This window comes from Schistocerca nitens, chromosome 11, assembly GCF_023898315.1.
Source record: "Schistocerca nitens isolate TAMUIC-IGC-003100 chromosome 11, iqSchNite1.1, whole genome shotgun sequence".
In the NCBI taxonomy this organism is placed as follows: domain Eukaryota; kingdom Metazoa; phylum Arthropoda; class Insecta; order Orthoptera; family Acrididae; genus Schistocerca; species Schistocerca nitens.
The window spans coordinates 157345178-157363254 of record NC_064624.1 but is presented as its reverse complement, the minus strand read 5'-3'; the positions used below and the strand labels follow the sequence as shown (position 1 = coordinate 157363254).

General features: G+C 45.4%; 1 protein-coding gene across 1 annotated transcript in view; it reads left to right on the top strand.

Moving 5' to 3' along the window:
* The window catches only part of LOC126213103 (guanine nucleotide-binding protein subunit beta-2), a 278038-nt gene that overhangs the window by 194929 nt on the left and 65032 nt on the right, over positions 1-18077 (top strand). The gene's annotated exons all lie outside the window — the stretch shown is intronic.

Here is an 18077-nt window from a genome sequence, read left to right as displayed (position 1 = left end):
GACCCGCGGCTCTACCCTTCATTCGATCCCTGCGAAACCCTACATTTCAGCAGGATAATGCACGACCGCATGTTGCAGGTCCTGTACGGGCCTTTCTGGCTACAGAAAATGTTCGACTGCTGCCCTTGCCAGCACATCGTTCAGATCTCTTACCAACTGAAAACGTCTGGTCAATGGTGGCCGACCATCTGGCTCGTCACAATACGCCAGTCACTAATCTCGATGAAGTGTGGTATCGTGTTGAAGCTGCACGGGCAGCTGTACCTGTACACGCCATCCAAGCTCTGTTTGACTCAATGCCCAGGCGTATCAAGGCCGTTATTACTGGCAGAGGTGGTTGTTCTGGGTACTGATTTCTCAGGATCTGTGCACCGAAATTGCGTGAAAATGTAGTCATATCTCAGTTCTATTACAATATATCTGTCCAGTGAATACCCGTTTATCATCTGCATTTCTTCTTAGCGTAGCAATTTCAATGGCAGTACAATATAGATATATGAAAATCTGAAAGCACTCTGTGAAGAACTATATATATGCCATATGGCGCTCCAGTAGATATAAAAAAACGGTCGTATTGGAAAGTAACGATGTATCAAAATTTGAAAGCAATTGGTGAAAAACTTTCAGATATATACGATTTTAAACAAATGAGCATTCACATTTTTATTTATGTAGATGAACAGAACTGTACACTATCCAGCTTTGGATTTTGCACTCTAAAAATTGTGTGTGAGTGCTCCCCTGGTCACACGGCAAACGTCCAAGCGATAGTCAAATTCGTTCCATACCTTATGTAACGACATCCTGTCAGGTGGTCCTCACAGCAGCATTTATGCGTTCTCAGAGCTGTACCAGTGTTCATGACAGTAGGGGTAAGTGTGGTGTCTGGCGGTGACACCACAGTAAGTAAACACGGTCCTCTCTGCACTCCTAAAGGGAAAAGTCAGGAGGCGCTAGCTCAGGGGACTTGGGGCGCAAGGGAACAGAGCCACATCATCTTCATCACTACGCCGAATCCAGCGATAAGAAAGTTCATCGTATAGGTAGTGACGAGCATAGGTGCTGCAATGTGGTGGTGCACCGTCTTGTTGGAAGATGAAATTCTCGGAATCAGCAGCCTTTGGTGGAAACAATCACAAGTGCAACACGTCTAGGTAAGGGGTACCCATCTCAGAGATTTCTCTTTGAAGAAAAACGGCCTATGTAGCTTCGTCTGTGCCACTGCGGAGGAAGCATTAACTTTGGGCGAATCTCTAACATTCTGCGTGGTGTCTGTCTGTTCTATATCGTGTCTCCCAACCACTTTCGCGCAACGACGCTCTGAGCGTGTTTTTCAGGGAATGGACTAGTTTGAACCTGGGACCTGTTGCTGGTAAGGAGACGCCAGACCACACATGACATGTAGAGTTCAGAAGAGTTCAGTGAGACTAGCGATGATATAACCAAATACTTAATGATTTCAGCGTCAGCTCCACTGCACTCCCTGTAAAAGAATCTTAATACTAACTAAATTTAGTGGAAGGGGTTCAAGGCTTGCCTATTTTTAGTTAGCTGGTAAAATAACGTCGAAAAAGCAGTTAAGTTTACCATTGGAAATTTTATTCTACTCTCAAAACATTGTTTATAAATTGCACTATTGATAAAAGGAAATGTTTTAATACAGGATGATAAAAACCAACTGCGTTCAACAAAAATGTGAACTAATATTCCCTGAATGGGTTTCCAAGTTCTACAATGGATCGAAGGATGACCTATGCCATATCACATCTATAATCTAGGTTTAAATTAAGTTTCACAAAAGAGAAAACTATCAAAATGGTCTACAGTGACCCTCAATTATCTTTAATTACTTATCTAACTTGTCGTAAATTACAGTGGCTGATGTGGCTTCTCAATAACTATATAACAGAAAAATCATCATGTTTCAGATTTTTACTTCAAGTGGCAAATGTGAACACCATGAGCTTTAATTGACGATCGACACTGTATTACGCAAAAAGAGGGTGTAACAGATGAGACTTCTGCAGTTCTGAGTGAAGCTTTATGCGCTGTTATGCGGCATCGCGTGCGTTCATTACCTTGTCGGTGTTCGTCAGGGGGCGGCGGACAGCACAGCTCCACACACCTCGCCATCTCGGAAGCAACTCTCTCCTAACTTCTCCTTACTAACATTTACCGAAGTTGGTTTAAAAAAAAAAACTATCTGGCTGTGTTTTCATCTGACCAATCAGGGTCTCAATGTTAACCTTAAGCTCCGCCTACAAAAATTCTGTCTATCCAATGAGAAACGTTATACTTTTCGTGGTGGGGCAATGTTTTTAAAGTTTGCAACGTAACAGAGACGCGAAAAAGTCTCACGCTAAAACTTGCAGCTGGTGTGGTCCTTTTAGTGTTATCGTAAGATCTATACTGTTCTTCTGGAGGGCTCTATCTTTTAACATGGGCTGGGGGGTGGTCCTGACGTAACAGCGAAAAAGTCTCACGCTAAAACTTGCGGCTGGGGTAGCCCTTTTTGTGTTATCGTAAGATCTATACTGTTCTTCTGGAGGGCTCTAGCTTTTAACATGGGCTGGGGGGTGGTCCTAGCGGTTAGCTGGCGACGTGGGTGTCCGTCCCTTATCGTAGGGCCTTCCAGCTTAACACGGTTCTGCTCTCGGCTTCTGTTCTCGTTTCTCCCCTCGGAACTGCGTCTGTCTCACGGTGGGAAGGTATGACATGCATTTAGGCATTCTTGTGTTAGTCTGTGGTATACCATTTGCTCACTCGTTACTCGTATTACTTTGGCTAATTTAATGTCACGATTTATTCGGAGCTATGTGACATACTACTGGATTTGCTTACCATGTCAGGGTTTTCATGGAAGGTGTTGGATTTGCCTGACTCCTTACAAGTCTCGTTCATGCGGCGCGATTTCATGAAGATTTCCAAAGCCCCATACTCCCACATTGTGGCGATTACGCATTCCAGATAAATGGAGAGTTGCTTCGTCGCTGAATATCAGCTTGTGAGGCGAAATGTTCATCCTCAAGTCATTCCTGCATTGTGATGCAAAAATTAAAGGCGCCGGGCATAATCTTCCGGTTTTAATTGTTGCAAGAGACGTTACGGTTTGAAATGGAACCACCGTCTCAAAATCTACGCTGTAGCTTGCACGGACCATTGATTTTTTGGACTGCATATGTAACTTTCCCCCACCCTCTCCACGGTTGCATAGGTCACAATTGGTCGACCGGTTCTTTTCTGTTTAAAGAGAAAATTCCAGCCGAACAGGTTTTGGAGGGCCCAACGGTACCGACCGGCCGCCGTGTCATCCACAGCGCACAGGCGTCACTGGATGCGGATATGGAGGAGCATGTGGTCAGCACACCGCTCTCCCGGCAGTATATCAGTTTACGAGACCGGAGCCGCTACTTCTCAATCAAGTAGCTCCTCAGTTTGCCTCACAAGGGCTGAGAGCAGCCCACTTGCCATCAACGCTCGGCAGACCGGATGGCCACCCGTCCAAGTGCTAGCCCAGACCGACAGCGCTTAACTTCGGTGATCTGACGAGAACCGGTGTTACCATTGTAGCAAGGCCGTAAGCCTTAAAGAGATAGCTAGTATCCCATATTGTCGTCACCAATACGCAGTGCTCTTTTTACGTGGGGATTCTTTTCCATAATTCTTTTCCAATTCACGCTGCACTATTGTTAGTTCTAGCAGATAGCCATACCGCCTACTCCAACACACAAAAACTATTTTCTCGCTTTCTCACCACTTTGTCAAGGCATTGCACTTGTAACTCCAGATGGTCTGCGTAATGCAAGTCGGTAAAAATAGTGCGACGAGGGCCTCCCGTCGGGTAGACCGCTCGCCTGGTGCAAGTCTTGCGATTTGACGCCACTGCGTCGACTTGCGCGTCGATGGGGATGAAATGATGATGGTTAGGACAACACAACACCCAGTCCCTGAGCGGAGAAAATCTCCGACCCAGCCGGGAATCAAACCCGGGCCCTTAGGATTGAAAGTCTGTCGCGCTGATCACTTTTTTTTTTTTCTTCCACTCACTTTTCTATTACAGAGGCCGACCGGCTCTCTGACCGAACACGCTTTTTTTTTAGTCCGTCACGCTGACCACTTTAATTTTTTTTACATTCTTTTTTTTATTTTTTTAATTTCGATACAAAATTAGGCAGTTCACAAACACTAAATGAAATGCATCCTCTGCAAAAAAAAAAAAAAAAAAAAAAAAAAATCATTGTAAAACAAATCACAAATGTAAAGGAACAGGGATACAGGGATGTTGTTTTTTATTTATTTATTTTCCATAAGGACCACTCTGTTAAAAGGACATGTAGATCATTTCATGGTATAGTATGTGCATTACATATGGAGCGGTGAGAGTAGCGTGAGGTTCATTATCAGCTGTCAAATGTGCACACCGACTGCACCCGGCACATCCCAACTACGTGGGGGGTCGAGGAAGACTGCCTGAAGATAGTTGGCAAAGGTTTTCCGATAGTGTGACCATGTATGAACCTCATTGTGGGCTTGCTGCAAGAAATACCAAAAGTCGAGTCGCGACTTGGCAGCGTCCCCATAGAGGTACGCGATCGTCCAACCTTTGACCCAGATGATCGACTGTGATTTAGTCGCCGGAAAGTAGTCACTTTCCATCACTCAGCTACCGGGAGCGGACAATGCAAGTCGGCGACTGCACAGTTGTAGTCGTGCATCAGTCGTATCTGTGCATGTAATATTTTAGGCAATCCAGAGCTTTGAAAATTAACAAATCATTTTGAAAGTCTCTTAGGGTTTGCTGCCGGAACCTAAAATCAACTAGACTCGATATTTCGGCGATCCAGCTGGTCGCCATCTTCAGGAAAATGTGCTTCTGCTGATAAGTCCCGCTGAGAACTGACGCCAGGTTGTAAATCGACGTCCTATATAGGCCACCGTTCAGTGCACGGCGCATCACGCTTGCTGCCCTCCAAGACGGGGAGGTGGCGTCGCCCTTAGTGGAACACTGCTGGCAACGATATATCACACTCAGGGCCGCACCGGGGAACGTTCAGTTTTGATGCGAGATAATACAGGATTCCGAAGACGGCAAGAGCTGACAAGTGCGAGAATTATCGCACAATCAGCTTAACAGCTCACGCATCGAAGCTGCTTACAAGAAAAATATACAGAAGAATGGAAAAGAGAATTGAGAATGCGCTAGGTGACGATCAGTTTGGCTTTAGGACAAGTAAAGGGACGAGAGAGGCAATTCTGACGTTACGGCTAATAATGGAAGCAAGGCTAAAGAAAAATCAAGACACTTTCATAGGATTTGTCGACCTGGAAAAAGCGTTCGACAATATAAAATGGTGCAAGCTGTTCGAGATTCTGAAAAAAGTAGGGGTAAGCTATAGGGAGAGACGGGTCATATACAATATGTACAACAACCAAGAGGGAATAATAAGAGTGGACGATCAAGAACGAAGTGCTCGTATTAAGAAGGGTGTAAGACAAGGCTGTAGCCTTTCGCCCCTACTCTTCAATCTGTACATCGAGGAAGCAATGATGGAAATAAAAGAAAGGTTCAGGAGTGGAATTAAAATTCAAGGTGAAAGGATATCAATGATACGATTCGCTGATGACATTGCTATCCTGAGTGAAAGTGGAGAAGAATTAAATGATCTGCTGAACGGAATGAACAGTCTAATGAGTACACAGTATGGTTTGAGAGTAAATCGGAGAAAGACGAAGGTAATGAGAAGTAGTAGAAATGAGAACAGCGAGAAACTTAACATCAGGATTGATGGTCACGAAGTCAATGAAGTTAAGGAATTCTGCTACTTAGGCAGTAAAATAACCAATGACGGACGGAGCAAGGAGGACATCAAAAGCAGACTCGCTATGGCAAAAAAGGCATTTCTGGCCAAGAGAAGTGTACTACTATCAAATACCGGCCTTAATTTGAGGAAGAAATTTCTGAGGATGTACGTCTGGAGTACAGCATTGTATGGTAGTGAAACATGGACTGTGGGAAAACCGGAACAGAAGAGAATCGAAACATTTGAGATGTGGTGCTATAGACGAATGTTGAAAATTAGGTGGACTCATAAGGTAAGGAATGAGGAGGTTCTACGCAGAATCGGAGAGGAAAGGAATATGTGGAAAACACTGATAAGGAGAAGGGACAGGATGGTAGGACATCTGCTAAGACATGAGGGAATGACTTCCATGGTACTAGAGGGAGCTGTAGAGGGCAAAAACTGTAGAGGAAGACAGAGATTGGAATACGTCAAGCAAATAATTGAGGACGTAGGTTGCAAGCGCTACCCTGAGATGAAGAGGTTAGCACAGGAAAGGAATTCGTGGCGCGCCGCATCAAACCACTCAGTAGACTGATGGAAAAAAAAACAAAAAAAAAACAGGATTCCACATCGTGCTAAGAGGAAACCCATTGGCTCTATTGATTAAATTATCCATCAACCTAACTTCAATCACCTCTTTATAGACAATGTTCCAAAAACCGGAAATGTTGGCAACTACCACAGTTTCATCAAATTCCATACTGTGTCCCTCATTCTGCTACTGCGGATTTTTCCGGCTATTGTAGCCTCGTATGACGGCGATATTCCACACACCTGTCATGCACTGTGCGAATCGGACGGCCTTCCCACACTGACACGGAATTTTTTATACACCGGGTTTCCTAAGCCCCAAATCATCTTTCACAGAGCCGAGTAATGCCCTAATCTTAGACGGTGGACGGAACACACTCTTAATGTTAAAATTCCTTAAAATTCGTCCAATCTTAAACGATATGCCTCCAGTGTAAGGAAGAAAGGCCACCGATCTATGTTCCTCTTCGTTCATCTCCAGTGATGGTCCAAACTCCATAGCCCGACGAACCTGCTTCTCGGAGTATCCATTTTCCTTAAAAACAGCCATCAGATGCTCAAGTTCTTGGGTTAAGCTGTCCGCGTCGGATGTGGCATATGCTCTCCGTACCAAAGTCCTAAGGACGCCACTGCGTTGGTGTGGTGGACGACAACTCTTAGAATGCAGATAGCGATCTGTGTGCGTCGGCTTTCGGTGAACACTGTGTCCCAAAATACCATCTGTTATTTATGAACCGAACGTGTAAAAATGGAAGCATCCCATCACTTTCAACCTCCATAGTAAATTTGATGTGGGGGTGAAGACAGACGAAGTGGTCCAAAAATCTATTAAGAGCATCACGTCCATGCGGCCAGACGAAAAGGGTATCATCCACGTATCTCCAGAAGCAATTTGGTTGCAAAGCTGACTGTGCGGCTGGTCCCGGCGGAGGTTCGAGTCCTCCCTCGGGCATGGGTGTGTGTGTTTGTCCTTAGGATAATTTAGGTTAAGTAGTGTGTAAGCTTAGGGACTGATGACCTTAGCAGGTAAGTCCCATAGGATTTCACACTCATCTGAACATTTTTTTGCAAAGCTGAAGTCCTCAGTGCCGCCATATCCTCGAAGTACATTTTGTGTACTTTCTCGCATTTAATGGAGAACACCTTGTTAGCAGCTTTTGACAGAGTTAGTATTCAACTTTATTACATCTTGTCATGGAGTAAGTATAGCAAGTATTTTTAAGCCATACGATGTCAAAATAGCTTTTCAGACTAATAACCTAGTGAGGTATAGCCTTAAGCACGATATTGGCGAGAAGAGAAATAAGTTTGAAAGATCGAGAGTTTATGAGATTCAGTGCAGAACTTGTGATGCAAAATACACTCCTGGAAATGGAAAAAAGAACACATTGACACCGGTGTGTCAGACCCACCATACTTGCTCCGGACACTGCGAGAGGGCAGTACAAGCAATGATCACACGCACGGCACAGCGGACACACCAGGAACCGCGGTGTTGGCCATCGAATGGCGCTAGCTGCGCAGCATTTGTGCACCGCCGCCGTCAGTGTCAGCCAGTTTGCCGTGGCATACGGAGCTCCATCGCAGTCTTTAACACTGGTAGCATGCCGCGACAGCGTGGACGTGAACCGTATGTGCAGTTGACGGACTTTGAGCGAGGGCGTATAGTGGGCATGCGGGAGGCCGGGTGGACGTACCGCCGAATTGCTCAACACGTGGGGCGTGAGGTCTCCACAGTACATCGATGTTGTCGCCAGTGGTCGGCGGAAGGTGCACGTGCTCGTCGACCTGGGACCGGACCGCAGCGACGCACGGATGCACGCCAAGACCGTAGGATCCTACGCAGTGCCGTAGGGGACCGCACCGCCACGTCCCAGCAAATTAGGGACACTGTTGCTCCTGGGGTATCGGCGAGGACCATTCGCAACCGTCTCCGTGAAGCTGGGCTACGGTCCCGCACACCGTTAGGCCGTCTTCCGCTCACGCCCCAACATCGTGCAGCCCGCCTCCAGTGGTGTCGCGACAGGCGTGAATGGAGGGACGAATGGAGACGTGTCGTCTTCAGCGATGAGAGTCGCTTCTGCCTCGGTGCCAATGATGGTCGTATGCGTGTTTGGCGCCGTGCAGGTGAGCGCCACAATCAGGACTGCATACGACCGAGGCACACAGGGCCAACACCCGGCATCATGGCGTGGGGAGCGATCTCCTACACTGGCCGTACACCACTCGTGATCGTCGAGGGGACACTGAATAGTGCACGGTACATCCAAACCGTCATCGAACCCATCGTTCTACCATTCCTAGACCGGCAAGGGCACTTGCTGTTCCAACAGGACAATGCACGTCCGCATGTATCCCGTGCCACCCAACGTGCTCTAGAAGGTGTAAGTCCACTACCCTGGCCAGCAAGATCTCCGGATCTGTCCCCCATTGAGCATGTTTGGGACTGGATGAAGCGTCGTCTCACGCGGTCTGCACGTCCAGCACGAACGCTGGTCCAACTGAGGCGCCAGGTGGAAATGGCATGGCAAGCCGTTCCACAGGACTACATCCAGCATCTCTACGATCGTCTCCATTGGAGAATAGCAGCCTGCATTCCTGCGAAAGGTGGATATACACTGTACTAGTGCCGACATTGTGCATGCTCTGTTGCCTGTGTCTATGTGCCTGTGGTTCTGTCAGTGTGATCATGTGATGTATCTGACCCCAGGAATGTGTCAATAAAGTTTCCCCTTCCTGGGACAATGAATTCACGGTGTTCTTATTTCAATTTCCAGGAGTGTAGCTTTTCAGACTAATAACCTAGTGAGGTATAGCCTTAAGCACGATATTGTTGAGAAGAGAAATAAGTTTGAAAGATCGGGAGTTTATGAGATTCAGTGCAGAACTTGTGATGCAAAATATATAGGGCAGACAGGAAGATCATTCGCGATCCGGTATAAAGAACATAAAGATGCGTTCAGGTTAGGAAATTATGACACATCAGCTGTTGCGAACCATATATATGAAACAGGCCATCCCGTTAATAGCATAGAAGACAACGTAGAAATATTGCATGTAGAAAAGAAAGGGAGGAAACTCGATTTACTAGAGGAATTCGAGATAGCTATCCATGAAAAGAAACAAAGCAATATCCTAAATGTACAAGATAACTTTAAAGAAATGAGATTTTTCAGCGGGTTTTTAGAATTATTTTAGGGCAGGCATGCGACTTTAAACTTGTAGCATGTCAATGACGGAGTTGCGAGAGGCTAACGATGGCAGACAATGCAATAAGGAAATGAGGCGCCCAATAGCATAGCGTTACCGTCAAGCACACGGCTGCAACCACGCCACAACACCTACGCACGTCAGTCCACAACAGCTCCCGAGCCGGCGCAGTCGACAGCATATTTCGTAGCTATGGGACGGCCATCGACTTGTGTCAACAACTTCAATGTAAGACGAGGACCCACAGTCCAATATACTTTTAATTCTGTTTTACTCTATGGACTTCCCAACTATTGGTGATGGTATTTTGTCTTTTTAGTCCGTTTAATTTCATGACATAGATTTTACAACCTGATGATGTATTTCTGCTTCGAATAGTGTTGCTTCTTGCTGTTTTTTGGAATTAGTGACAGGCAAGACGGTTATTGTGCCAGTTACTGTAATTCAGTAAAAATATTCTACATCGAAGTGCATATTTGTACATAGGATCGTGTCGTGTTGTGTCAATTCTTTACGTTAACGGTAACTGGACGCCCTTCCACAATCCTCTTCAATATAGAGGCGAATGGACGCCACCGCAACCACTCAAATTCCTCAAAGACAATCACGTTATGCACACGCGGATTGTACCCACCAATGTGTTGAGAGACTTACACTGGACGATCGAGCAAACAAAAAAATATTTGAAGATCAGGGTAGCTTAGAAAAAGTAAGAGTAGCTTGTTCTAATAAGCTGGGACCATTTAGTTTAAGGCCTGATAAATCATCGGGCGTACCATGGAGGAAATATAGTAGACGTAATCATTTTAAGTTTGTAACGTATTCAAAACCCGAAACAAGTGCAGACATAACAAAAGTAAGAAATTGGGGTGAATTGGAAAATCAATGTAAATGTAAAAATAAATTGTTTCAAGGAACTAACCCGTTTTATGTTGGATTACAAATAGCCGGTGATGAACCGGAGAAAAACGATCTTGTTCAAAGTGAAGTAAAGTATGTAACATTTGTTGTAAGAAATCGTGTCTATATGACATTCTGTAAGCGTAAAGGAACTGCATTTGGTTAACTCTAGTTGTACAGAAATCGCTGCTAGGTCCAATTGTGAAAGAGCAGCAGTGTTTATTATTTGCTTCTAAATTTTCAGTGGAGTGGGAGGACGAGGGTAGTAGACTGATTTCTGTTATAATGTGTTGTTTGTAGTACTTGTTAACTACATGTGAACACATTTGGGTCACTCCTGTTGCGATTTCGGCATTTACAAGGAACAATGTCTTAGTCGCTAAAAGTACAAAGCATACTCAGTTGCAGGAAGCAACACCATTCAAAGAGTACATACGAGTACATAGTGCCTACTCATTCCGTAACAGGAAGTAATATACACTGAAGAGCACAAGAAACTGCCTAATATAGTGTAGGGCCCCAGCGAGCATGGATAAGTGCCACAACACGACGTGGTATGGACTCGAGTAATGTCTGAAGTAGTCATCGAGGGAGTTCACACCACGAATCCTGCAGGGCTGCCCATAAATTCGCAAGACTACAACGGGGTGGAGATCTCTTCTTGAACAACACTTCCAAGCTGTCCCAGATATGCTCAATAATGTTCACGTCTGGGGAGATCGGCCAGCGGAAGTCTATGACTCAGAAGAGTGTTCCTGGAGCCACTCTGTAGCAATTCTGGACGTGTGGGATGTCGCATTGTCCTGCTGGAAATGCCCAAGTCAATCGGAATGCACAGTGGACGTGAATGGATGCAGGTGATCAGACCGGATGCTTACGTACGTGTCACCTGTCTAGACGTATCAGGGGTCCCATATCACTCCAACTACACCCGCCCCACACCATTGCCGGCCGCAGTGGCCGAGCGGTTCTAGGCGCTACAGTCTGGAACCGCGCGACCGCTACGGTCGCAGGTTCGAATCCTGCCTCGGGGATGGATGTGTGCGACGTCCTTAGGTTGGTTAGGTTTAAGTAGTTCTAAGTTCTAGGGGACTGATGACCTCAGAAGTTAAGTCCAATAGTGCTCAGAGCCATTTGAACCCACACCATTACAGAGCCTCCATCAGCTCCATCAGTCACCTGCTGACATGCAGGGTCCACGGATTCTTGTGGTCCCCGTACCCATACACGTCCATCTGCTCGATACAATTTGAAACGACACTCGTCCGACCAGGCAACCTGTTTCCAGTCATCAACAGTCCAATGTTGACTGGCCCAGGTGAGGCATAACGCTGTTTCGTGCAGTCATCAACGGTACATGTTGGGTCTTCAGCTCCGAAAGCCCATATCGACGATGTTTCTTTCAGTGGTTTGCACACTGACACTTGTTGATGGCCCAGCGCCGAAATCTGCAGCAATTTGCACAAGGGTTGCACTTGTGTGTCTTCAGTCGTCGTTGGTCCCGTCCTTGCGGGATCTTTCTCCGGCCGCACCGGTGTCGGAGATTTGATGTTTTACCGGATTTCTGATATTCTTGGTATACTCGTGAAATAGTCGTACGGGAATATCGCCATTTCATAATTACCTCGGAGGTGCTGTGTCCCATCGCTCCTGCGCCGACTATAACACCATGCTCAATGTCACTCAAATGATAACCTGCCATTGTAGCAGCAGTAACCGATCTAACAACTGCGACAGACACTCGTTGTCTTGTATAAGCGTTGCCGACCGCAGCGCCGTATTCTGCCTGTTTACATATCTCTGTATTTGAATACATCTACATCTACATACATACTCCGCAATCCACCATACGGTGCGCGACAGAGGGTGCCTCGTACCACAACTAGCATCTTCTCTCCCTGTTCCACTCCCAAACCGAACGAGGGAAAAATGACTGCCTATATGCCTCTGTACGAGCCCTAATCTCTCTTAGCTTATCTTTGTGGTCTTTCCGCGAAATGTAAGTTGGTGGCAGTAAAATTGTACTGCAGTCAGCGTCGAATGCTGGTTCTCTAAATTTCCTCAGTAGCGATTCACGAAAAGAACGCCTCCTTTCCCCCAGAGACTCCCACCCGAGTTCCTGAAGCATTTCCGTAACGCTCGCGTGATGATCAGACCTACCAGTAACAAATCTAGCAGCCCGCCTTTGAATTGCTTCTATGTCCTCCCTCAATCCGACCTGATAGGGATCCCAAACGCTCGAGCAGTACTAGAGAATTGGTCGTATTAGTATTTTATAAGCGGTCTCCTTTACAGATGAACCTCATCTTCCCAAAATTCTACCCATGAACCGAAGACGACTATCCACCTTTCCCACAACTGCCATTACATGCTTGTCCCACTTTATATCGCTCTGCAATGTTACGCCCAAATATTACGTGACTGTGTCAAGCGCCACGCTACTACTGGAGTATTCAAACATTACGGGATTCTTTTTCCTATTCATCTGCATTAATTTACGTTTATCTATATTTAGAGTTAGCTGCCATTCTTTACAGCAGTCATAAAGTCTGTCCAAGTCATCTTGTATCCTCCTACAGTCACTCAACGACGACACCTTCCCGTACACCACAGCATCATCAGCAAACAGCCGCACATTGCTATCCACCCTATCCAAAAGATCATTTATGTAGACAGAAAACAACAGCGGACCTACAACACTTCCCTGGGGCACTCCAGATGATACCCTCACCTCCCATGAACACTCACCATCGAGGACAACATACTGGGTTCTGTTACTTAAGAAGTCTTCGAGCCACTCACATATTTGGGAACCAATCCCATATGCTCGTACCTTAGTTAGGAGTCTGCAGTGGGGCACCGAGTCAAACGCTTTGCGGAAGTCAAGGAATATGGCATCCGTCTGATACCCTTCATCCACGGTTCGCATGATATCATGTGAAAAAAGGGCTGATTTCTAAAGCCGTGCTGATGCGTGGACAGCAACTTCTCTCAAGGAGCAAGTAAGAGCATGTGGACTATCAGACCAATTGTGTTATTGGATTGAAGAGTTCGTAGATAACAGAACGCAGCATGTCATTCTCAATGGAGAGAAGTCTTCCGAAGTAAGAGTGATTTCAGGTGTGCCGCAGGGGAGTGTCGTAGGACCGTTGCTGTTCACAATATACATAAATGACCTTGTGGATGACATCGGAAGTTCACTGAGACTTTTTGCGGATGATGCTGTGGTATATCGAGAGGTTGTAACAATGGAAAATTGTACTGAAATGCAGGAGGATCTGCAGCGAATTGGCGCGTGGTGCAGGGAATGTCAATTGAATCTCAATGTAGACAAGTGTAATGTGCTGCGAATACATGGGAAGAAAGATCCCTTATCATTTAGCTACAATATAGCAGGTCAGCAACTGGAAGCGGTTAATTCCGTAAATTATCTGGGAGTACACATTAGGAGTGATTTAAAATGGAATGATCATATAAAGTTGATCGTCGGTAAAGCAGATGCCAGACTGAGATTCATTGGAAGAATTCTAAGGAAATGCAATCGGAAAGCAAAGGAAGTAGGTTACAGTACGCTTGTTCGCCCACTGCTCGAATACTGCTCAGCAGTGTGGGATCCGTACCAGATAGGGTTGATAGAAGAGAGAGAGAAGATCCAACGGAGAGCAGTGCGCTTCGTTACAGGATCATTTAGTAATCGCGAAAGCGTTACGGAGATGATAGATAAACTCCAGTGGAAGACTCTGCAGGAGAGACGCTCAGTAGCTCGGTACGGGCTTTTGTTGATGTTTCGAGAACATACCTTCACCGAGGAGTCGAGCAGTATATTGCTCCCTCCTACGTATATCTCGCGAAGAGACCGTGAGGATAAAATCAGAGAGATTAGAGCCCACACAGAGGCATACCGTCAATCGTTCTTTCCACGAACAATACGAGACTGGAATAGAAGGGAGAACCGATAGAGGTACTCAAGGTACCCTCTGCCACACACCGTCAGGTGGCTTGCGGAGTATGGATGTAGATGTAGAAGGAAATTCATTCTATTCGAACTGAGAATATGTTCGAGAATACGCATGCCTATAGCAGTTTCTTTGGCTCTTGATTGTATAAAATAGAATCATTTGTTGTTGTTGTTGTGGTCTTCAGTCCTGAGACTGGTTTGATGGAGCTCTCCGTGCTACTCTATCCTGTGCAAGCTTATTCATCTCCCAGTACCTACTGCAACCTACATCCTTCTGAATCTGCTTAGTGTATTATCTCTTGATCTCCCTCCACGATTTTTACCCTCCACGCTGACCTCCAATACTAAATTGGTGATCCCTTGATGCCTCAGAACATGTCCTATCAACCGATCCCTTCTTCTAGTCAACTTGTGCCACAAACTCCTCTCCAATCCTATTCAATTCCTCCTCATTAGTTATGTGATCTACCCATCTAATCTTCACCATTCTTCTGTAGCACCACATTTCGAAAGCTTCTATTCTCTTCTTGTCCAAACTATTAATCGTCCACGTTTCACTTCCATACATGGCTACACTCCATGTAAATACTTTCAGAAACGACTTCCTGACAAATCTATACTTGATGTTAACAAATTTCTCTTCTTCAGAAACGCTTTCGTTGCCATTGCCAATCCACATTTTATATCCTCTCTACTTCGACCATCATCAGTTAATTTGGTCCCCAAATAGCAAAACTCCTTTACTACTTTAAGTGTTACATTTCCTAATCTAATTCCCTCAGCATCACCCGACTTAATTGGACTACATTCCATTATCATCGTTTTGCTTTTGTTGATGTACATCTTATATCCTCCCTTCAAGACACTATCCATTCCGTTGAACTGCTCTTCCAAGTCCTTTGCTGTCTCTGACAGAATTACACTGTCATCGGCAAACCTCAAACTTTTTATTTCTTCTCCATGGATTTTAATACCTACTACGAATTTTGCTTTTGTTTCCTTCACTGCTTGCTCAATATACAGATTGAATAACATCTGGGATAGGCTACAACCCTGTCTCACTCCCTTCCCAACCACTGCTTCCCTTTCATGTCCCTCGACTCTTATAACTGCCATCTGGTTTCTGTACAAATTGTAAATAGCAAATGATGCAGAATCATTTATGCCAGCAAATATTATAGATGCATGGAAAATAATCCATAGTATGATCAACATATTCACAGTACAATTCGGAGATTACAGTAGGCACATGAAAACGTAATCAGGAACACAATTCAATGCATCGACCTTCGGCGTCATGTCATGTCAGGCAGTTTTTACCAAACGTGCACTAAGGCACTGTTGTTTGTACTTGATAATGGCCACACGGAAGCAGTTGAAGGTTGCTCGAACAGTCCACGGGTATACTGCCGGTTCATAGTGTCCAGCGGGCACAATATTTCGGCCATCAGACGTGTCGCCATCGTCAGGTGCGCTGACGAACTGAGCTGCTGAGGGCGGGCGGCCGATTTAAATCCCCCCCTCCCCCCCCCCCCCCCCTTCCGGCTTAGGGTTCTGTTGTTGATCGCCTCGGTATCAGAGTGGCAGTACTGAAATGTACTGCTGTCCTCGGATGGAAGAAGTTCAGAGGTTACCAGACGACTAACTGTGATATCTTCAGTGGCTTCCAGTTGTAACTAGAACTAGTTGGTGAAATGCCAGCAGTGCGGTTTTACGCCGCACATAGCTCGCGCAGAAAAATTTAAGTCAGGAATTTTCATCGCTCTCGTTTATAATCACAGTACTACGTCACCTAAGATTGAGAGCATGTTACGTTTTCCAGTGGATAATGATGCGTCATTCCTTTCGACACATCGGAAGTAAACACATAACCAGTCTGTAGTTGCCAAACACTTCTTTATTACAACCAGTGACGTTAATGAAACCAAGGGTAACACAATTATAATAAAATTCACCTGGCCTACAGAACCAGCAGCAGTACTCGGACTGGAACATTAACGAATTTAAATGTGACACACCCAGATGTCTCAAAATTTACTCAAGCAATTTCCACTAATTAAAATAATGTTCATGTTAGTACTACTCACAGCTACGAGGTTGACACATATTTCATGGCCAGAATATAATAATCGGATATTAAATAGTCTTAACATGTAGCCGTTACAATTTTTACGTTGAAAATTAGTGATGCACGCGAACAGACCGAAAGGTGCTACCAGATAGAAGGGATTCACGGAGGAGAAGGTAAAATGGAACTATACTCAACTTTGGGCTACAATTAAGCTTCCCGAAAACCACAGCGCTCCACCGGAAAGATGGAATTGCAGGACACTAGCAACGTAACCACAGACACCGATCCAGGTCCTTAAATTTCCGTCTTCCACCGTGATAGCCCGATCGGAGATTGCTCTCGTCGACCACTACCAATTTCCTGAAAAAAAATATATATATATATATATATATATATATATATATATATATATATATATATATGGTGTTACAAAAATGTACGGCCAAACTTTCAGGAAACATTCCCCACACACAAAGAAAGAAAATATGTTATGCGGACATGTGTCCGGAAACGCTTACTTTCTATGTTAAAGCTCATTTTATTACTTCTCTTCAAATCACATTAATCATAGAATGGAAACACACAGCAACAGAATGTACCAGCGTGACTTCAAACACTTTGTGACAGTAAATGTTCAAAATGTCCTCCGTTAGCGAGGATACGTGGATCCACCCTGCGTCGCATGGAATCCCTGATGCGCTGATGCAGCCATGGAGAATGGCGTATTGTATCACAGCCGTCCACAATACGAGCACGAAGAGTCTCTACATTTGGTACCGGGATTGCCTAGACAAGAGCTTTCAAATGCCCCCATAAATGAAAGTCAAGAGGGTTGAGGTCAGGAGAGCGTGGAGGCCACGGAATTGGTCCGCCTCTACCAATCCGTCGATCACCGAATCCGTTGCTGAGAAGCGTACGAACACTTCGACTGAAATGTGCAGGAGCTCCGTCGTGCATGAACCACATGTTGTGTCGTACCTGTAAATGCACATGTTCTAGCAGCACAGGTAGAGTATCCCGTATGAAATCATGATAACGTGCTCCATTGAGCGTAGGTGGAAGAACATGGGGCCCAATCGAGACATCACCAACAATGCCTGCCCAAAAGTTCGCAGAAATATGTGTTGATGACGTGATTGCACAATTGCGTGCGGATTCTCGTCAGCCCACACATGTTGATTGTGAAAATTTACAATTTGATCACGTCGGAATGAAGCCTCATCCGTAAAGAGAACATTTGCACTGAAATGAGGATTGACACATTGTCGGATGAACCATTCGCAGAAGTGTACCCGTGGAGGCCAATCAGCTGCTGATAGTGCCTGCACACGCTGTACACGGTACGGAAACAACTGGTTCTCCCGTAGCACTCTCCAAACAGTGACGTGGTCAACGTTACCTTGTACAGCAGCAACTTCTCTGACGCTGACATTAGGGTCATCGTCAACTGCACGAAGAATTGCCTCGTCCATTGCAGGTGTCCTCGTCGTTCTAGGTCTCCCCAAGTCGCGAGTCATAGGCTGGAATGTTCTGTGCTCCCTAAGACGCCGGTCAATTGCTTCGA